At 47.3% G+C, this 22,591-nt stretch overlaps 1 long non-coding RNA gene across 2 annotated transcripts; it reads left to right on the forward strand.

The window, feature by feature from the left end:
- Positions 1–19,080: 19,080 nt before the first annotated feature.
- Positions 19,081–22,292, forward strand: LOC147990326 (uncharacterized). Of its 2 annotated transcripts, XR_015606826.1 has the most exons (3): positions 19,081–19,296; positions 21,642–21,793; positions 21,972–22,292. It is a non-coding gene; the product is annotated as an uncharacterized LOC147990326 (long non-coding RNA). The 2 variants fall into 2 exon arrangements; XR_015606820.1 differs by lacking the exon at positions 19,081–19,296 and having other exon boundaries at positions 19,700–21,793.
- Positions 22,293–22,591: the final 299 nt, after the last annotated feature.

The following is a 22,591-nucleotide window of genomic DNA, read 5'->3' on the forward strand; positions in this document are numbered from 1 at the left end:
AAACTCTAAAATATGGTTTAGGGTACAACAGTACCAAAACCTAAAATATGCACATGAGGAGTTTCCGAACTTGTTGTTTGTTGTTCCGGCCTCATTTAAACTTGCCTAGATAGGTAGTTTTCATTTGCTTCACCTCTTGCCATGTTAATCGACATTTAATATTGTTGGGTACATAAACGAGATCGAACTAAATAACTTGAATGTGGTGTTCCATCAATTTGCAACTCGTTGCATATTGAGCTCCACTTAATTTGTAGTATTGTTTGTGCACTTTGCCATGCCATGCCTCATTAAACCGGACATGCATCATACTTGGTTGTGCATCATGCCATGTTTATGTGATGGTTGTTTACTATGTTGTTTGCTTCTTTCCGGTGTTGCTTCTTCGGGTTAGTTCCGATAACGTCGCGTTTGTGAGGATCCATTCGACTATGTCCGTTTGTATTCTCCATGGACTCGTTCTTCTTCCTTGTGGGATCTCAGGCAAGATGACCATACCCTCGAAATCACTTCTATCTTTGCTTGCTAGTTGCTCTCTCTATTGCTATGCCGCGATACCTACCACTTGCTATATCATGCCTCCCATATTGCTAAGCCAAGCCTCTAACCCACCTTGTCCTAGCAAACCGTTGTTTGGCTATGTTACCACTTTGCTCAGCCCCTCTTATAGCATTGCTAGTTGCAGGTGAAGATGGAGTTTGTTCCATGTTTGGAACATGGTTATTGTTGGGATATCACAATATCTCTTATTTAATTAATGCATCTATATACTTGGTAAAGGGTGGAAGGCTCGGCCTTATGCCTGGTGTTTTGTTCCACACTTGCCGCCCTAGTTTCCGTCATACCGGTGTTATGTTCCTTGTTTTTGCGTTCCTTACGCGGTTGGGTTATAATGGGAACCCCTTGACAGTTCGCTTTGAATAAAACTCCTCCAGCAAGGCCCAACCTTGGTTTTACCATTTGCCACCTAAGCCTTTTTCCCTTGGGTTCTGCAGACTCAAGGGTCATCTTTATTTAAACCCCCGGGCCAGTGCTCCCCTGAGTGTTGGTCCAAACTAGAGCACCGTGCAGGGACATCCCTTGGCAACTTGGGTTACGTCGGCTCCTGTATACTTAGCTTATCCGGTGTGCCCTAAGAACGAGATATGTGCAGCTGCTATCGGGATTTGTCAGCACAGCGGGTGGTCTTGCTGGTCTTGTTTTACCAGCGTCGAAATATCTTGTAACCGGGATTCCGAGTCTGATCAGGTCGTCCTAGGAGAAGGAATATCCTTCGTTGATCGTGAGAGCTTGTGATGGGCTAAGTTGGGACACCCCTGCAGGGTTTTGAACTTTCGAAAGCCGTGCCCGCGATTATGGGAAGATGGGAATTTGTTAATGTCCGGTTGTAGAAAACTTGACACTTACCTTAATTAAAATGCATCAACCGCGTGTGTAGCCGTGATGGTCCCTTTCTGGCGGAGTCCGGGAAGTGAACATGGTTCTTGTGTTATGCTTGAATGTAAGTAGTTTTAGGTTCACTACTTGATCACTTCTAGTTGACGACCGTGCTTTGCTTCTCTTCTCGCTCTCATTGGCATAAGTTAGCCACCATATATGCTTAGTGCTTGCTGCAGCTCCACCTCACTACCTTTTCCCTACCCATAAGCTTAAATAGTCTTGATCGCGAGGGTGTGAGATTGCTGAGTCCTCGTGACTCACAGATTACTTTCAAAACCAGTTGCAGGTGCTGGTGATACCGTATAGGTGACGCAACCGAGCTCAAGGAGGAGCTCGATGAAGTTTTTGTTCGTTGTGTTGGTTCGTTTCCAGTCGATCAGTAGTGGAGCCCAGTTGGGGCGATCGGGGATCTGTAGCATTAGGGGTGGTATTCTTTTGTTTTGGTTCCGTAGTCGGACCTTGATTGTATCTAGATGATGTACTGCTATATTCATGTATTGTGTGAAGTGGTGATTGTAAGCCAACTCTGTACCTCTTTCTTATTCAGTACATGGGATGTGTAAAGATTACCCCTCTTGCGACATGCCTACAATGCGGTTATGCCTCTAAGTCGTGCTCCGACACGTGGGAGATATAGCCGCATCGTGGGTGTTATAAGTTGGTAATCAGAGCATTCCCCGACTTAGGAGCCCCCTGCTTGATCGAATCGCTAGCATTGTTGAGTCTAGAAAAATGTTTTGAGTCTTTTAGGATTATATATATCGGAGAGTAGGATTCTTTTTACTCCCCAGTCCCTTCGTCGCTCTGGTGAGGCCTCCTGACGTAGAGTTTTGACTCTTCTCTCCTCAAATTTCACTAATTTTTTTTAGGATCACGCGGGTATCTTGGTATCGTTCCGATGGTTTTGTGATGAGAACATTGTTCTTGGTGCCTCCTGACATTTAGGGGTTGTGGCAGTGTCCCGAGGAGTTGAGCTCCGAGGTGTTGTCGTCACAATTTTATCGTTGCAGTTCTGGAATACCTGAGTTTCGCCGACATCGAAAATCTCTTTTATGCAGTTGTTGGTGAGATAACCTCGACGCCACCCAGTACTGGGGCGGGAGTTCGGGAGTATTGCCATAACTCGTATAATGGATGCTTTTCGAAGGTTGAGGTAAATTATTTCCGAAGGTTTCTTGGTTACGTGTTGAAGGATGGATACAACTGGATGTAGGATTTGCTAGTTTTGGGTGAGATATTATGCTTCCCCTGTATCCCCAACACCTGATTGCATAACCGGAAAGTTTCGGGAGTTTATAAGTGGGAATTCAAGTAGCTCCTAGGATATCTTTCCGACAGATGTATGATATGAGATTGGGGTTCGACGTCTAGTGGTCCGCCTATCCACGGTTGGTTTTACAGTGGTCTCGTTGTGTCTTAAAGAGTCCTTGGCTATGCTGACTCGGGGACGCTTCGTATGTCATGTGCACTGCGTTGTACATGATGGTGCTGTACGATCGAGCCCGTGTGGGCCCCACCACGAAAACTTCGGACGAAATCTCTATCATATGTTTGTTCCGGCTTATTCTGCAAGACAATCCTTTTTTTTGTTTTCAGTTGTGGTATTCGAGTTGCTTCGAAGTCAAATGTTGATTCCATACCTTTCCTAAGCGGTGCTCTCATACCTCTATGTGAATACTAAGCCCTCTCGATCTTCGAGATTGTCATGTCAATCATTTTCAACCGGCGTGTTTCTCTTCAAGTGGATCCGATCATTCCAACATTCGCGAGATCAACTAAAGTCTTCTCAATGTTGTTTGTTTCTTCCATCTCCAAGTTGCCTTTGTTTTTCCCACCCGCCCACCCTTGTTTCTTCAAGGACTCAGATTTCTTAATCAAGTATCCATCTTATTGATGCGAAGTATCTCCATTCTTTTCCGTCAATGTTCTTATCCGGTGATTCTCATGAAGATGTTCTACAAGTTAAACATTCTTCGTTCTATTTCTTCTCCGGTGGATGCAATTCAAGCTTTTGGGTTTGATTATATCCCTTTTCCTCATTTCAAATGCTTTCCCATGCCGATGTACCTCATATTCATTCATTTCTCGCTATTCAGTTGTTCCGGAGTGCTCAAGATATCTCGAAGATTAGTGTTTCCACTCTGCATTCGTTCAAGATATCTCGAGGTTGTTACCTCATTCTAGTCATTTAATTCAACCGGTGCAATCTCCGTTTTAAATTGTTCAACGGTGTATCTTTTGAGTGGGCCCTAACCCACAGGTCTTTTTCTAGGATCTTACCTGACTCTTCTTATTTTCCCTGAGTTATTCTCAATTCTTTTTCGAAGTTTGATGTAAGAATGATTCATCATCAGTTAGATGATTTCCCCAAGATCTTTCAAATTCTTTTCATCGTTGGTTCAACCTTTCTAATTTTTCATTCCGGAGTACCTCAACAATTCTTGGTGGTGCTTCTCATCGTCATTATCAACATTTGAAGACCGAAGAAGAGTTTCTCTGTGTCACACCCTAGCTAGTTCAAGCATTAGAGTGTGCATCATGTTTAAATTTCTCTTAAATTTGAAATGGGGAAGGTAGAAACCCCCAACACCCCCCTGGAAACAACTAGGGTTTACTAAAATTATTTTCAATGAACCTGAAATGCCCTTCTAAAAAGTTCACCCTCTTTGTCTTGGGTTAAAACCTCTGGCAAAATTGGTGCACAATTTTCTAGGTCAACAGAAGGTCATTGAATTAAATCATAAGTATTTGAATTTGGGCATTTAAATGCTATAAAATAATTTAAATTCCCAAATAATTCTGGAAATAAATGTTTGCTGTTGGAAATAATCTAAACAGAGCCCACAAATATTTTCAGGATTTTTGGAAACGTTTTAGTATTTTTAATAAAGCCCAACAACTGCAGTTAAATAGAAAAACAGAAACAAATAAAAAGAAAAAGAGAGAGGGAAGCCCACTTGGGCCTTACCTGAGCTGGCCAGCCCACCTGGCTCGGCCGAGCCTACTGGCTTCGCTAGTCGTCGTCCTCCTCGCGCCAGGAGGCAGGGGCGCGTGCTCGCCGTGCGCCGGCCACGCGTCGGCCACCTCCTGCTTCTGCCGACGTCCTGGAGACGCCTAGGGGTGCCACGCGACCCCCACGTCCCCCTCTCATCCTCTCTCTCTCTCCCCCACGTCTCCCTCACTCTCTCCCACGATGGCCGAGCGCGTACCTCACCGCCGATCGTCGTAGCTGCCACCACAGCCACTCCCTTGCCCCTCCGACGAGCCCAATCGCTCCACCTCATCACCCTGGACCTCTCCGTCGACTCACGCAAGCTCGGACGACCCCAAGACGATGTGGTGCCCTTTTTCCCCGACCACGGCCGCCGGACGCCGTCGTTCGATTCGCCGGCCTCAGGACCTCCCCGAGCTCGCTGACCCCCTCCCTGACTCCGCTGTGAGCTCCTCTTCCTCCCCCTAGCTCCCGTGCTCGTTTGGCCTCCGTAGCCGCCATTCCCACCGCACCCGAGAGCTCCCCGCCGCCGACCATGGCGCCGTCGTGGCTAGAGCCATAGTGGCTTGAGGCCAAGTTCGCCGTTGTGCTTAGCGCAACACCAGGAACCCGTAGCCACCACCAGCTCCTCCTCCCGTGCACCGTAGCGTCGAATCCATCCATGCCCGAACTCCGGCGACCGCCAAGGTCATCGCCGGCGTCGTTTCCGGCGTCCCCGTGTCCAACCACTTGCCCCACTAGATGCGCACGAGCCCCAGCTACGCGTAGCACGTCTCCACCGTCGATTTGGTCATCGGAGGACCAAATCCGAAGCCCTCCGCCGTCTTGGCCTCGCCGGCGGCTCAACGCCGGCGAGTTTGACCCAGTTTGACCCCTGGGCGGGCCCAGGTAGACCCCCCTGAGTCTATGACAGGTGGGGCCGGTCTGCTAACTAAATTAGGATTAGTTTTAATTAATTTTTAAATTAATTATTTAAATCAGTCACTGACATGTGGGCCCAGGCCCCACTGACAGCTAATTAGTGTTAATCTAACCCTGTTAATTAGCTGAGAGGCTGACAGAAGGGGCCCACCAGTCAGGTTTGACCTGGGCTGGCACCTTTGACCTGCTAAGGTCAGCCTGACGCAATGCTGACGCAGTAATGCATTTTCTGGATTTATTTTTATTTAGGAAATTCCAGAAAATAGTCAAAACTTCTAAAAATCATAGAAAATCAACCATAGCTCCAAATGCAAAGATTTATATATGAAAAATGATCAGAAAAATTCAATCTACCCTTTTTTATTTGTTTCATGCATGAAAAAACAAGTTTACCTTGCTGTTTAAGAAGAATAAGGAAATGCACTATTAAGGCCATGTTTAATGAGCTAATATTTGAATCTTTGATTCAAATGAGTTCATTCCTTTCTATTATAACTTGCATTAGGCCAAGACACATTCATATTGCCATGTCATAGCATGCATCATATTGTTGCATATCGTCATGTGTTGATTGTGTTCCGATGTGTTCTTCGTGGTAGGTTCTGCCTCCGAGGATATTCACGAGTATCCAACTGAAGGGCAGTATCCCACTACCACTCCATCAGGCAAGCAACCATTGATCATTCCGATACAACCCATGTTCTCGCTTCTGCTCTTGATTACTGCATTAAGAAAATGCGTTTCAATCTGCTGTGTGCTACGGTAGTTGAACCCTTATCCTCTGCATGACCTGTCATTGCCACAGTAACTAGATGAAACCCACTAGCATGTGTAGGAGTTGATTGAGCCATGTATGTGATTCCTACCTTACTATGCCTACTATGCTTAGAGTTGTGTCAGGTCTGGTTCATCTGGGTGATGGGCTAGAGTGAAATGCTTATGTCGGTAATGTGAGGGATGTGTTGAACATGTTTTGGTAAAGGTATCGATGAGAGGCCATGTAGGAGTACATGGTGGGTTGTTTCATTGAGGCCGTCCCTAAGAACTGAGATCTGTATGTGTGATTTAAGATGCAGTTACTACCGTACATTGGGCCCGAAACCAATGGACCCTCTTGGCTTCTTAATCACCCTAGTACTCTGTCCAGGAGTTGCAAATAGTTTCCGGTGTTTGTAGGTTATGTGTTGGCGGCCGTGCGTAGCGCTGACCCTAGGGGTGGGCTATGTTGCGGTAGATACACCGTGGCCGGGTATGCCGGGCGCCCGTTAGGCGTCTCGGGACCCTGTTCACATCGTTCGGGGCCGTATGTGGAAACCTCGGCCGGACTCCCTGCGGATGGAACCTGGATAGGCGATAAACCTGGACTAGAGACTTAAGTGTTTAGGTAGGCCGTGGCCGACACCCTCGCTGGGCTTCTGCTTGAAGGTTGCCGAGTACATGTCGTGTAAGCGGCGGTAAGTGGTGAAAGCGTGTATGAAGAAGTACACCCCTGCAGGGTATAAAACTATTCGAATAGCCGCGTCCGCGGTAAAGGACTACTTGGTTGCCTATATAGTTCATAGACAAGTTAATGGGTACTACTAAAAGACTCAAGATAAGTGTGAGTACCGAGGATGGCCCTCTCGTAGGTTGACGAGGGAGGATCCCCCGTGGGGTATTGTGTTGGTGAGTAGTGGACTCGTGTGCGAAAACTATTTTACTAATGAAGTTCCAAGGATAGCTTAGCCAAGAGTCAAAGCTGGCTTGCTGCATTAACCCCACCACCTTCTTGAGAATAAGCATGTATAGTAGGGTCTGATGTAAGACTTGCTGAGTACCTTTGTACTCATGTTTGCTTAATTACTGTTTTCAGACGACAACACCGCCCCCTCCGATGGGTTCTACGTAGACCTTGACGTCGACGAGTGACTAGCCACCCAGGTGGTGATCCTGGCCATGGAGGGCCCTATGTAGTTAGACAGGCTTCGAGAAGCCTTCTTCTTCCTAGAGTCTGTTCTCAGACTAGTTGCTTCCACATGTGCTTGTATGATTGTATGACTTGAGTGTCGGGTCATGTGACCCTATCTGTATGAACGTGTTATGTATGGCTCTCTGGAGCCTTTAAATAAAGTACTTGAGTTGTAGAGTTTTGTTGTGATGCCATGTTGTATGTACTCATATCGGGCATATTGTGTGTATGATTGAAATGCTTGGTATGAGTGGGATCCGACAATCTAGTTGTTTATCCTTGGCAGCCCTTCTTATGGGGAAATGTAGTCTAGTGTTCCTAGAGCCATAGTAGTCCGCTACAGCCCGGGTTCCCAGAGTCCTGCTAGCCCAGCACTACTTCTCAGGACACTTGACTGGCCGGCATGTGTTTCACTTCGTTCCTATGTCTGTCCCTTCGGGGAAATGTCACGCGGTGATATCCGGAGTCCTGCCTAGCCTGCTACAGCTCGGGTTCCCCAGAGTCCTGTTAGCCCAGTGCTACAGCCCGGAATCACTCGCTGATGACTGACATGTTTGATGTGATTCATGTATGCCTTTCTCCATAGGTCTGTGCCGCTTTGGGTTCATGACTAGCCATGTCGGCCCGGGTTCTCTGTCATATGGATGCTAGCGACACTATCATATACGTGAGCCAAAAGGCACAAACGGTCCCGGGCCATGGTAAGGCGACACCCGTGGGATACCGTGCGTGAGGCCGCAAAGTGATATGAGGTGTTACCGGCTAGATCGATGTGACTTGGAATCGGGGTCCTGACACTGCAATCATATCCGTTCTCTTGAAGATTCTTGGTTTAGCTTGATGCCTTCCTCTCATAATTGTTTTTGATTGTGAGAATTCTTTTCACCTTTCCGGAGAAATTCATGAGTCTTTTCAGTTCGATTGTCTGAAGACCATCATTTTGGGTTATTCATTCTCAGCTTTCAGCTCTCGTTCTCCAAATCTGACCGGTGCTTCGCTCAAGTATTCTCCAATCAGTTCTTGATCTCTTCGTTCTCTTGTATCTAAACTCTCTCATGTATTTTTGTTCATTTGCTAATTCTTACCGGTGATTCATCCCTTTACTTCGTTCATTTCCAATTCTTATGGTGGTTCATTCAAGATTCCGTTTCTCTTGGTTATCATATCAATTCATTCGTGGTTACCGTTGAAGTATTTTCTCAAGTTTGCGCTATATCTATCTTAATCCTTTTCTATGAGAATAAGTATTATGTCAAATAAGCATAATGTAATTCTTATTCTTGTTCCATCCAAGTGATTAATTTCTTATCCCGGAGGTTCATCAAAATTCTTGATTTCATTTGTTTCATCTTTCTTTTCCGGAGTTCCAAGCTTTTCCGCATTATCTCGTCGCGAAGCTCCTTCTAAATCATCGCAAGGTTTCACCATGTGTTTTCAACTTCTCTTTCTTTTATCATCCTTTTGTTACCGGAGTTCTTCATGGAGGCTCTACATGATGGTTCATCAAGGTTTTAATTCCTTCTCGAAGTGCTTATCAAGATTCTTTTCAGAGGAGCTCAAGCATTCTTCATCTTGCGATCCGAAGTGCAATTGTTCTCCCTTATCTTTTGAGGTGGTAATATATCATTCTTCATTCACAAGAATGAGGTATTTAAAACCATCACTTTCTTCCATGGAGTTATCTTGGTATAAATTTGACCTAAAGCTTCTCCTAAGGATTGTTGCCATTTATGGTGGTTATAAACGATCCAAGTTCTTCATTTATCCTCCTGGTGAAATAAGTTTCTCGTCTCCTTGTTGATATCAATCCAATCTATTGTCTTCGGTAGTGGCCGGTTGTCACCTCCTAATTTTGAGATGCTTTCCATAATCCCACTACAAACTTATTCATTTCGTAGTTGGTTCTCCAACAACTCCGTTATAACCTTCTCCGAAGGGTGCTCTCCAAGCTTATTTGTGGCAGAAGCTGGCTTTTCTTCTCCATTCTTATTCTAATGATCGATCTTCTATTCTTTCTCTCAGAGGCTTTGTGTTGTTGCTCTTTTCACTCGTCATCTCGAATTGTGAGGATCGTGTTCTTTCCTTTGCTTATCCATTTAACCGGAGTGTCGTGTCTTTCAGTTAAGTCCTCTCATCTTATCAAGTTTTCCATCCCTTCTCAACCGGAGTGCTGTTTGAAATCGTTCTTACCCCTTGTGCCATTATTTCAATAGTTCCGGAGGCAGTATGTTGTTGATGTCATCTAGTTTCCTCTCATCTTGTCAAAATCTTGTTCTATTCCTTCCATTTTCAGTCGGAGTGCTATCCAAATTATATCATTCTTATTTTTTTCTATCTTGTTTTAACCGGAGTGTGGTGTCTATCATTCCTCTTGTAACCGGAGTCTCATCCAAGTGCTTTCATTTTGCCAAGTTCATATTCTATGCCTTCCATTTCTAACCGGAGTGTTGTCGTAATTGATCTTTATCGTTCCTTGTACATCTCGTTTCTACCAGAGTGGTTTCATGTACTTCTTGTCCATTGCACCCCTTTTCTTATGTCTTTCAACCTACAAGGTTCTAGTAATGTTCCTTGTTCCTCTTTTCTAACGGAGTGTTTGCAACTTTGTTCTTCTTCGTTGCATTCTTTCTTTCAATTTGTTCAACCTCGCAAGGTTCTTTGGTTTCACTCGTTTGTCAAAGAAGCAACTTAGTTTTACCTTTTCTCTTCCTTGTCCGTTTCTCTCCGGTGCCATCCTAGATCTTGGGTCGAGATCCTCTTGTAGTGGTGGAGTGTTGTGACGCCCCGAGACCGTTGCACCAGGTGTCTTCCAGGTATTCACTGTTGTTGCCTTGCCTTTCGCTTGTGTGTTGCATCTTTCCATGTCATCATCCGCATTGCATCATCATGTTTTCGAAACTTGCATTCGTCCGGGTCTCCCAGTTCCTTCCGTTGTCCGTTCTGAGCCCAGACACACTTGCACGCGCCCGCGGCACGTCCGCAATATTATTTTATAAGTGGCCAGAAAATGTTCTCGGAATGGGTTGAAAGTTGGCGTGTGGTCTTATTATAGTGTAGGTAGGCCGCCTGCCAAGTTTCATCGCATTCGGAGTCCGTTTGACGCCCCAACGGATAACTATAGCGGCATTATAGCCGGTCTTTACATCGGACGTTTTCGGTCTTCGGAAACTGCTGCCGGGCCCTCTCTCTCTCTTCTCTCCTCTCAGCCTTGCCACATCCCACCTAGTCCATCTACCTACCCCTCTTCGCGTCCGGAGCCGCCCGATGCGATCGCACGGTCCGAAAACCCCTCTTTGCACAGTGCACCGACCCCTCACGTGCGCGTCCGAAACTTCCCCGAACCCGACCCGGGCAGTCGTCACCGTTGTTTCCGGATCATCCCCAAACATCTATAAAACATCTTCGTTTTATTTATTGCTCCTTAGTGTGACGCCCGGGTAACCAAGCTACAGTAACCCTCTGGTAATGGTGCCACGTCACCTCGATTATTGTTGATAATCTCGTGTTAGCTCGGAACCAAACCAAATTCAAATTTGAATTAAAGTCAAAACAATTAAATTTTTCAAAAGTCAAAACTAAATTGTTCCTAATGTGTCAAATAATCCATAATAAATGTTGGTAAAGAAATCATCATTTGCTAAAATAATTAAATGCACTAAATAAACTAAAATGATTTAAAACAGTAAAGTAAAGTAAATAAACAGAAAAAGAAAATAATCAAAAGATAATAGGAAAGCGAAAAAAAGAGAACCCCCCACCCCCGCTGGGCCCCGGCCCAGCTGGCCTCAGGCCCAACAAGGCTGGCCCACCCCGCACCTCCCTGGCCTATATGGCCCCTATCCCCCGAAACCCTAACCTACCCCACCCCCACTCTCCCCACGACGCCCCCCTCCTCTCTCCCGATATGGATCGGGATCCAGAGGAGGCGACGCCGCTCGACGCCGCCCCGCGCCCGGAGCTCGCCGCCCCCCACGCCAGGACGCCGCCACCTCGCCGTCCTCCTCCACTCCGTCGCTCGTCCCCGTCCCCCTCCACAACGGCCCTCCCCGACCTCCACCGAGCCTGCTGCCCGTGCCTTGCGACCCGCTGTGAGCCTCGCTCCCTCCCCTCTCCCTCGCACGGCACCGACTGCCAGCGCTGCGCGCGCCCCGCTCGTTCCTCGTCGTTGCCGCTCCGCATAGCCCCATGTCGGCCCGCCTCGCGGCCCCACCGTGCTTGCACGCACGCATCGACCGCGCCCTGCTCCTCGAGCTGCTGCTCCGCCACGCCCCACCTTGCAAGCCCGCGTTCCGCGACCACAGCCCCCCTGACCCCGCGCCTCCCGCAGCCCTCCCCGCTCCGGCCGTCCTCGTCGACCGCGCCCTGTGCGTGCACCCGCGGCCCTCTTCGCCTCGCTCCCGCGCCGTGGCCACCCCCTTGCTGCTGCTCTGCTCCTGGCCGTCGCACCGCGCTGCCCCCTGTGTCCGCCTTCGCCTGCCGTGGCCGGCCGGCGAGCCCCCGCCATGGCCACGGCCTCATCCCGCGTCCTGGCGAGCAGCGCCCCGCCCGCGCCCGTCGGGTTCGTCCGGCCGCCCCTGGGTGTGTGGCCATTCAGGCCGCGCCCGTCGCCTGCTAGCGTCCGGCGCCCACCAAGGCCCCTGTGGCCTATGACAGATGGGCCCCATGCCCAGAACGTTTTTCTTATGAAAAGAAAAGAATTAAATAAATAAGTAAATAAATAATGAAATTAATTAATTAATTAATTAACTTAATTAATTCTGATTAAATTAACCAAATAAGATTAATTAACCTAATGATTAGTTAACCTAATTAACTACTATTAATTAGCTAATTAATTAGTATGATAGTGGGGCCCACCCACTAATTAATTTTGATTAGATTAATTAAACTGTTTAATTAAAATGTGTCACTGACCAGTGGGACCCACTGATCAGGTTGACCAAGTCAACTCTGTTGACTGCTGATGTCAGCATGACATCATGCTGATGTCATTAATTCATTTTAGAATTAATTAATTAATTAAATTCCAGAAATTAATAAAATCTTTAGGAAATCATATCTTTTAATCCGTAACTCGGATGAAAATACTTTCTAAATGAAAGTTGCTCAGAACGACGAGACGAATCCGGATACGCAATCTGTTCGTCCGCCACGCACCCCTAACATATCAAACTCGCAACTTCCCCCCCTCCGGCTCCTCTGCCCGAAAACGCGAAACACCGGGGATACTTTCCCGGATGTTTCCCCCCTTCACCGGTATCACCTCATACCGCTTTAGGGCACCTCTAGCACCGATACGTGTCATGTCATTCATCGTTATGCATCTGTTTGCTCAAATATTTATTGTTTCTTCCCCCTCTTCTCTCGCTAGACACCGAGACCGACGCCGCTGCTACCCAGTACGACTACGGAGTTGTCGACCCCTCTCTCTTGCCAGAGCAACCAGGCAAGCCCCCCCCTTGATCACCAGATATCGCCTACTCTTCTCTCTATTGCTTGCATTAGAGTAGTGTAGCATGTTACTGCTTTCTGTTAATCCTATCCTGTTGCATAGCCTGTCCTTGCTACTACTGTTGTTACCATTACCTGCTATCCTACTGCTTAGTATAGGATGCTAGTGTTCCATCAGTGGCCCTACACTCTTGTCCGTCTGTCATGCTATACTACTGGGCCGTGATCACTTCGGGAGGTGATCACGGGCATATACTATATACTTTACACATTTACATTACCTGTGGTACTGTTTGGAGTTGGGGGCTGAAGGGGCAGGTGGCTCCATCCCGGTAGAGGTGGGCCTGGGTTCCCGACGGCCCCCAACTGTTACTTTGTGGCGGAGCGACAGGGCGGGTTGAGACCACCTAGGAGAGAGGTGGGCCTGGCCCTGGTCGGTGTTCGCGGATACTTAACACGTTTAACGAGATCTTGGTATTTGATCTGAGTCTAGCTACTGGCCTATACGCACTAACCATCTACGCGGGGACAGTTATGGGCACTTGACGTCGTGGTATCAGCCGAAGCCTTTGTGACGTCAGTGACTGAGTGGCGCGCGCCGGATTGGACCGTAAGCCTGCTCTTGTATTAAGGGGGCTAGTTCTGCTTCCGGCCACGTACGCAACGTGCAGGTGTGCAATGGGCGATGGACCTAGACCCCTGCGCCATAGGATTTAGACCGGCGTGCTGACCTCTCTGTTGTGCCTAGGTAGGGCTGCGATGTGTTGATCTTTCGAGGCCGGGCATGACCCATGAAAGTGTGTCCGGCCAAATGGGATCGAGCGTGTTGGGATATGTGGTGCACCCCTGCAGGGAAGTTAATCTATTCGAATATCCGTGATCTTCGGTAACAGGACGACTTGGAGTTGTACCTTGACCTTATGACAACTAGAACCGGATACTTAATAAAACACACCCTTCCAAGTGCCAGATACAACCGGTGATCGCTCTCTCACAGGGCGACGAGGGGAGGATCATCGGTTAGGATTATGCTATGTGATGATACTTGGAGGACTTCAGTCTACTCTCTTCTACATGCTGCAAGACGGAGGCTGCCAGAAGCGTAGTCTTCGAAAGGACTAGGTATCCCCCCTTATCCCGGCTTTCTGCAGTTCAGTCCACATATAATAGCCTTATTCCAGTTGATACCAATGCATACATATGTAGTATAGCTCCTTGCTTGCGAGTACTTTGGATGAGTACTCACGGTTGCTTTCTCCCTCTTTTCCCCCTATCCCTTCTACTTGGTTGTCGCAACCAGATGTTGGAGCCCAGGAGCCAGACGCCACCTTCGATGACGACACCTACTACACCGGATGTGCCTACTACTACGTGCTGCCCGCTGACGACGACCAGGAGTAGTTTAGGAGGATCCCAGGCAGGAGGCCTGCGCCTCTTTCGATCTGTATCCCAGTTTGTGCTAGCCTTCTTAAGGCAAACTTGTTTAACTTATGTCTGTACTCAGATATTGTTGCTTCCGCTGACTCGTCTATGATCGAGCTCTTGTATTCGAGCCCTCGAGGCCCCTGGCTTGTAATATGATGCTTGTATGACTTATTTTATTTGTAGAGTTGTGTTGTGATATCTTCCCGTGAGTCCCTGATCTTGATCGTACACATTTGCGTGTATGATTAGTGTACAATTAAATCGGGGGCGTCACAAGTTGGTATCAGAGCCAACTGCCCATAGGAATTCCCCTTCCACACTCCTTGGCCGAAGTCGAGTCTAGACATTACAAAAACTTTTACTAACATGGATGTGTGCCTTACGGGCCCACGTTGCCATCTGAGTGGTATTAGAATCTTTTACTCCTCGATCCTTACTCTGGGATTCTGACTCTCTCCTACTCGGGTTAAATGATTTTACTAAACCTGACTCTAGGTTCTCGTAACTACTTTCTCCCGGAGAACCCCTTATCACAGATGATCGCATGCTGCACCAGAAGATTCCGAAGATACTCTCCAATGTTCTCTTGAGACTTTGTGTCCGCCGCCTTTGCAATTCCCTACCACCGAATTATCCCTATGGATAAATAGATACACCAGTCGTCCTTACTTTTATTCCTAGCTGATCTTGTTATTGCAAGATACCCCAAAATTCTCTCTATTGTCCCGAGAATACTTTGTGCCTACCGCCTTGCAGTTCTTTGCCGCCTGAATCTCCCTATGGATAAATTCTCGCACCTACCGAGTATCCTCTCATCCCCAGTTGTTTATGTGTTTCACTAAGGTCTTCGAAATAATATCCGATCTTCCGAAAATCCTTAGCAGCTTATTTCCCTTGAAATTCTTGCTTGCTTGCATTATGGTTAATCCCATAAGTCTCTAATCATTATTGGCATCCCTTGTCATTGTCATTTTGGGTCTTTGATCCAATATGGTTGTGAATGCTTGCAATCCTCAGGATTTATCCTTCCGGCTCAGACATCATTTTAAACATGAGCTGGTGCTCGACCAATCGGATTGCCATCGATTGTACCCTAAGCATACGTAACTTATCCATCCTTAATCAAAGTGTTTGCTTCTGATCCCTTGGTCGGAAATCATAATTCTTTTGCATTTGAGCTTTGAATTAGTCAGTTGTTTCTATAGTCTGATCTCCTTGCATTGTTTCTTCCTCTGGTTGAGTACCGATGCTCACATCAGATCCTTTGAGGACCACCGGATCCTTTGTCGGATTTTATCCGATAGCGTCCTTCATATTCAATCCCTTTGGAAGTTCTTTCTCCATTGGTAAATCCTATCCTCTGATTGACCAACCATGCTCTGCTTTCGAGCTTGTGGTATTTACTATTGAAGCTTGTGGTATATGCTTCCACGATACCCTGACGGGTTGAACCTATGCCTTCCTTAATATGTGTGAACTCGAAAGTTTTCACGAGTCATACTCATCTGGTATTTCACCAGATAAAACTTTCAACACTAATGCCTTTATCAAAGCGAAAAGTGAATGGAAGGTTATACATTGAAGAAGTGGGAGTCGACCTTGAACCTTGCGTTCATGCCCAGGGACACGTTGTATAACTTATCATGGAAGCTGCTCGTAAAAATAATTACCCCCTTGTTATAAGTTCATCTTGTAACCGTGGTTCGATCCTTTATGATCGTGGATTCCGACCATGTTCTCCTTTAAATACCATTTCTCGTGCAAGTTTAAGTACTTGTCTTCTGCAGAGCATTACCCTAGTCCAACCTCTACTTTGATCTGTCATCAAGTATTACCCCCCTGGTATCTCGAGATTATCATGGAACTGCATAACTTCTTATGAGTTCTCCATCAAGTGCTACATTCTCACTGGTTCCAATTTTTCACGGGCCCTGAGTTATTAGACACTCGAGGACACCGTTAAGTGAATCGATTCCGCACTACGATTCAATAAATCTAAGTAATTTTTGTTGCTTATGATTTAATAGCCCTTCAAGTTATTCCTAGCCTGATCGGCTATACCATTATCGTGCAACTTTTTAATTGTGCTATCTGGTCCTTCTTTCCGAAGCACAATTTTCAATGATGAGTTAAGCTTACGTCGACTTTCCTCATCATATCATATCGCCTTGGACAACAAACTTGATTTCGAGTTTGTGGCGTACCCTTGGTTCCCATAACCTTTCTCTGCATCATCATTTGACTTGATGTCCTCGCCGACTGATTATATCTTCATGAAACCTCTCGACAAATGTGTCGTGGTCATCATCAAAATCCTGAGCTCTTCCAAGATATATATCGAATTCTTGATGAGAAATACCATCCTCGCCCCTCAATGGTTTGTGATATCACCAACCACTTTATTTCCTTCCGTTCAACACAAACTTGTCCATGATTTATGTTACACCTTGAGCTCCTCGCTATCTAGCTCAGGTTCTGTTTTACCTTGGAGTATTACCATCTCTTTTTGTCAAGAATATGGAGAGAATTTCACCACCTCTTAAGGGTTCTTGATATAATAATACTTCTCGCCATCTCCGTTCATTCCTTGGTCCCCGTGTTGTTCTTAACCAGAATACTGACAGTTGAGCTATGGCGTGTGAATTCGAAACTTATACGCAACCCTATTGCTTTGAAGTGAATGGGCGATGGTATCATTCTAAGACTTTCGATAATTGAATCACCATTCTAACTTTGGTCGTGCAACCCAACCCATATTTCGAGTGCACCTTTCAACCAATGTTTAATTGTGTATGTTTTCCTAGAGCATACAACATTATATCATTTGAGTTGACAAATGTTATCCCCTTGTTCACATAATTGTGGAAATCCATCCTTTTGGAAATCTTGAGGAATTGTCGCTGAGTCCATCAGCCACCTCCTCATCCTCTCCTTGGTTTAGTGATGAACTCTTGTTTTGGAACTCCTTCTTTTCCCGATAAACTTACTATGTCATGTCGTCAAATTGTGTTGCACCTTTTCTTCTCAGGCATCCTGAGTCTGAGGTATCCTAACACCGATCAGATCTGAATCTTGGTCAGATATGATGGTTGGAAAAATTTTCCAAGAGTTATAACACTGGTCTTTTATGACTCGGTAAGGTGATGTCATGCCCAACGCACCTGGCCGAAGGACCTACTGTTATAGCTTCCTTATTAGCAAGGTTATCCATTCTTCCATGAGGTAATTGTAAGACTTATTCTACAAGTTGTTCCTAATGGATCCTTCCTGTATCCAAAGTCTGACCTTTGCTTGAAGACCTTGTCAATGCTATCTTGAAGCATGTCTGTGGTACTTTGATCTTCAATAAAAACATTTAAAGCACAATGCTAAATTTTTCCTTATCAATTATCCAAACACCGTTGTATGGGTAATATCATGAGATTCCTCCCCACTTACCTAAATGGTTTCCTACTTTCTATCCTGTCATGGATATCATGCTCTGCTTGTCCTTGGGAAGGATATACCCCCGGTATATGTGTCAAACACATTATCCTTTCCATTGTTTTGTTTGATCTGATGATCACATTTTCCTTCCATTGATTTGTTTAACCTTCCTTGTGATCTATATGATCTAAGCAGTAATATTCTCTGCTTATGTAAACACCTTGGTGTACAACTGTGTCAGTAAGACTGTGTTACTATTGTTGATGACATTTTGGTAACCACCGAAGGACGAGAACTTTGCCTATTGGTCCGCCTCGTTTCAACGAGCAGGAAAATGGTTCTCTTCGTCCCTCGCCGTTGGTACCAACGTTGTTGCCAACATAGCTGACATGGTACTCCCTGACATGCCTTGCTATCATGACCGTGCAAGATTTCACTGCTCCTATTAAAAAAAAGAACCACATGGTGGGCCCATAACCCACAGTTTCACAGGATCGAAACCTGACACTCCTGTACACCACCTGTTCCCAAGGTTGTTCCTCGTGCTTGACTTCGTATGTAATTCACGGACCACCTGTCTAGTGATCTATTCTGGTATGTGGCACAATACCTATTCTCGTTGCCCTGAAACCCTTTCACCTTCTGATTAGGCATCGAACGATTGCCTATCCGTTTGAAACTTCTCATGGTACCTTCTTACTTTGCTCTCGATATCTTCTTAAGTTTCAATTCGAGAGATACTTATGCTTATTCCCTGAGTTAACCGTCTGTTGCTCGATCTTGTTAGAATCCATCCATATAGAGTTTTCCCTTCTTACCATTTTGTAAGTACGATGGAGTTCCCGAAGAAAGGACGACAACTTCATCATGATGCATTGATGCATAGGAATGAAGACATCGACGCTATGGATCGACCTGTTCGAGAAGAGCAACCAAGACCGAGAAGATCCGTTAGGTTTTTCGTAACCCAATCCCTCCCCCTTACTCCCTCCTAAATCTCGGGACGAGATTTCTTGTAGTGGAGGAGAATTGTGACGACGGGTAACCAAGCTACAGTAACCCTCTGGTAATGGTGCCACGTCACCTCGATTATTGTTGATAATCTCGTGTTAGCTCGGAACCAAACCAAATTCAAATTTGAATTAAAGTCAAAACAATTAAAGTTTTCAAAAGTCAAAACTAAATTGTTCCTAATGTGTCAAATAATCCATAATAAATGTTGGTAAAGAAATCATCATTTGCTAAAATAATTAAATGCACTAAATAAACTAAAATGATTTAAAACAGTAAAGTAAAGTAAATAAACAGAAAAAGAAAATAATCAAAAGATAATAGGAAAGCGAAAAAAAGAGAACCCCCCACCCCCGCTGGGCCCCGGCCCAGCTGGCCTCAGGCCCAACAAGGCCGGCCCACCCCACACCTCCCTGGCCTATATGGCCCCTATCCCCCGAAACCCTAACCTACCCCACCCCCACTCTCCCCACGATGCCCCTTCCTCTCTCCCGATCTGGATCGGGATCCAGAGGAGGACGACGCCGCTCGACGCCGCCCCGCGCCCGGAGCTCGCCGCCCCCCCACGCCAGGACGCCGCCACCTCGCCGTCCTCCTCCACTCTGTCGCTCGTCCCCGTCCCCCTCCACAACGGCCCTCCCCGACCTCCACCGAGCCTGCTGCCCGTGCCTTGCGACCCGCTGTGAGCCTCGCTCCCTCCCCTCTCCCTCGCGCGGCACCGACTGCCAGCGCTGCGCGCGCGCCCCGCTCGTTCCTCGTCGTTGCCACTCCGCATAGCCCCGGGTCGGCCCGCCTCGCGGCCTCACCGTGCTTGCACGCACGCATCGACCGCGCCCTGCTCCTCGAGCTGCTGCTCCGCCGCGCCCCACCTTGCAAGCCCGCGTTCCACGACCGCAGCCCCCCTGACCCCGCGCCTCCCGCAGCCCTCCCCGCTCCGGCCGTCCTCGCCGACCGCGCCCTGTGCGTGCACCCGCGGCCCTCCTCGCCTCGCTCCCGCGCCGTGGGCACCCCCTTGCTGCTGCTCTGCTCCTGGCCGTCGCACCGCGCTGCCCCCTGTGTCCGCCTCCGCCTGCCGTGGCCGGCCGGCGAGCCCCCGCCATGGCCACGGCCTCATCCCGCGTCCTGGCGAGCAGCGCCCCGCCCGCGCCCGTCTGGTTCGTCCGGCCGCCCCTGGGCATGTGCCCGTTCGGGCCGCGCCCTTCGCCTGCTAGCGTCCGGCGCCCACCAAGGCCCCTGTGGCCTATGACAGATGGGCCCCATGCCCAGAACGTTTTTCTTATGAAAAGAAAAGAATTAAATAAATAAGTAAATAAATAATGAAATTAATTAATTAATTAATTAATTAACTTAATTAATTCTGATTAAATTAACCAAATAAGAATAATTAACCTAATGATTAGTTAACCTAATTAACTACTGTTAATTAGCTAATTAATTAGTATGACAGTGGGGCCCACCCACTAATTAATTTTGATTAGATTAATTAAACTGTTTAATTAAAATGTGTCACTGACCAGTGGGACCCACTGATCAGGTTGACCAAGTCAACTCTGTTGACTGCTGATGTCAGCATGACATCATGCTGATGTCATTAATTTATTTTCGAATTAATTAATTAATTAATTAAATTCCAGAAATTAATAAAATCTTTAGAAAATCATATCTTTTAATCCATAACTCGGATGAAAATACTTTCTACATGAAAGTTGCTCAGAACGACGAGACGAATCCGGATGCGCAGTCCGTTCGTCCGCCACGCACCCCTAACATATCAAACTCGCAACTCCCCCCCCCCTCCGGCTCCTCTGCCCGAAAACGCGAAACACCGGGGATACTTTCCCGGATGTTTCCCCCCTTCACCGGTATCACCTCATACCGCTTTAGGGCACCTCTAGCACCGATACGTGTCATGTCATTCATCATTATGCATCTGTTTGCTCAAATATTTATTGTTTCTTCCCCCTCTTCTCTCGCTTGACACCGAGACCGACGCCGCTGCTACCCAGTACGACTACGGAGTTGTCGACCCCTCTCTCTTGCCAGAGCAACCAGGCAAGCCCCCCCTTTGATCACCAGATATCGCCTACTCTTCTCTCTATTGCTTGCATTAGAGTAGTGTAGCATGTTACTGCTTTCCATTAATCCTATCCTGTTGCATAGCCTGTCCTTGCTACTACTGTTGTTACCATTACCTGCTATCCTACTGCTTAGTATAGGATGCTAGTGTTCCATCAGTGGCCCTACACTCTTGTCTGTCAGCCATGCTATACTACTGGGCCGTGATCACTTCGGGAGGTGATCACGGGCATATACTATATACTTTACACAGTTACATTACCTGTGGTACTGTTCGGAGTTGGGGGCTGAAGGGGCAGGTGGCTCCATCCCGGTAGAGGTGGGCCTGGGTTCCCGACGGCCCCCGACTGTTACTTTGTGGCGGAGCGATAGGGCGGGTTGAGACCACCTAGGAGAGAGGTGGGCCTGGCCCTGGTCGGTGTTCGTGGATACTTAACATGTTTAACAAGATCTTGGTATTTGATCTGAGTCTGGCTACTGGCCTATACGCACTAACCATCTACGCGGGGATAGTTATGGGCACTCGACATCGTGGTATCAGCCGAAGCCTTCGTGACGTCAGCGACTGAGTGGCGCGCGCCGAATTGGACCGTAAGCCTGCTCTTGTATTAAGGGGGCTAGTTCTGCTTCCGGCCGCGTACGCAACATGCAGGTGTGCAATGGGCGATGGGCCCAGACCCCTGCGCCATAGGATTTAGACCAGCGTGCTGACCTCTCTGTTGTGCCTAGGTAGGGCTGCGACGTGTTGATCTTCCGACGCCGGGCATGACCCAGGAAAGTGTGTCCGGCCAAATGGGATCGAGCGTGTTGGGATATGTGGTGCACCCCTGCAGGGAAGTTAATCTATTCAAATAGCCATGATCTTCGGTAACAGGACGACTTGGAGTTGTACCTTGACCTTATGACAACTAGAACCGGATACTTAATAAAACACACCCTTCCAAGTGCCAGATACAACCGGTGATCGCTCTATCACAGGACGACGAGGGGAGGATCATCGGTTAGGATTATGCTATGTGATGATACTTGGAGGACTTCAGTCTACTCTCTTCTACATGCTGCAAGACGGAGGCTGCCAGAAGCGTAGTCTTCGAAAGGACTAGGTATCCCCCCTTATCCCGGCTTTCTGCAGTTCAGTCCACATATAATAGCCTTATTCCAGTTGATACCAATGCATACATATGTAGTATAGCTCCTTGCTTGCGAGTACTTTGGATGAGTACTCACGGTTGCTTTCTCCCTCTTTTCCCCCTATCCCTTCTACCTGGTTGTCGCAACCAGATGTTGGAGCCCAGGAGCCAGACGCCACCTTCGACGACGACACCTACTACACCGGATGTGCCTACTACTACGTGCTGCCCGCTGACGACGACCAGGAGTAGTTTAGGAGGATCCCAGGCAGGAGGCCTGCGCCTCTTTCGATCTATATCCCAGTTTGTGGTAGCCTTCTTAAGGCAAACTTGTTTAACTTATGTCTGTACTCAGATATTGTTGCTTCCGCTGACTCGTCTATGATCGAGCTCTTGTATTCAAGCCCTCGAGGCCCCTGGCTTGTAATATGATGCTTGTATGACTTATTTTATTTGTAGAGTTGTGTTGTGATATCTTCCCGTGAGTCCCTGATCTTGATCGTACACATTTGCGTGTATGATTAGTGTACGATTAAATCGGGGGCGTCACACCTAGCCTATTTTTCCCGACCGTACGATTTCGATCGGAGGGAAGAAATAGCCCCTAACAAAAATCGAGTGCTATATATAGACCAATTCCCTAGGCAGCAACCCTAAAATCTAGCCCGTTGTCCCATCGCGCCGCCGCCAGTCATCCACTCCTCTCCTTCCTCGGGATCCATCCCGATCCACCCAATCCCTCCATCGATCCATCGATCCAACCACCCCCCC

The sequence above is a fragment of the Triticum urartu genome, chromosome 1A (assembly GCF_056163025.1).
Source record: "Triticum urartu cultivar PI428250 chromosome 1A, HENAU_Tu73, whole genome shotgun sequence".
In the NCBI taxonomy this organism is placed as follows: domain Eukaryota; kingdom Viridiplantae; phylum Streptophyta; class Magnoliopsida; order Poales; family Poaceae; genus Triticum; species Triticum urartu.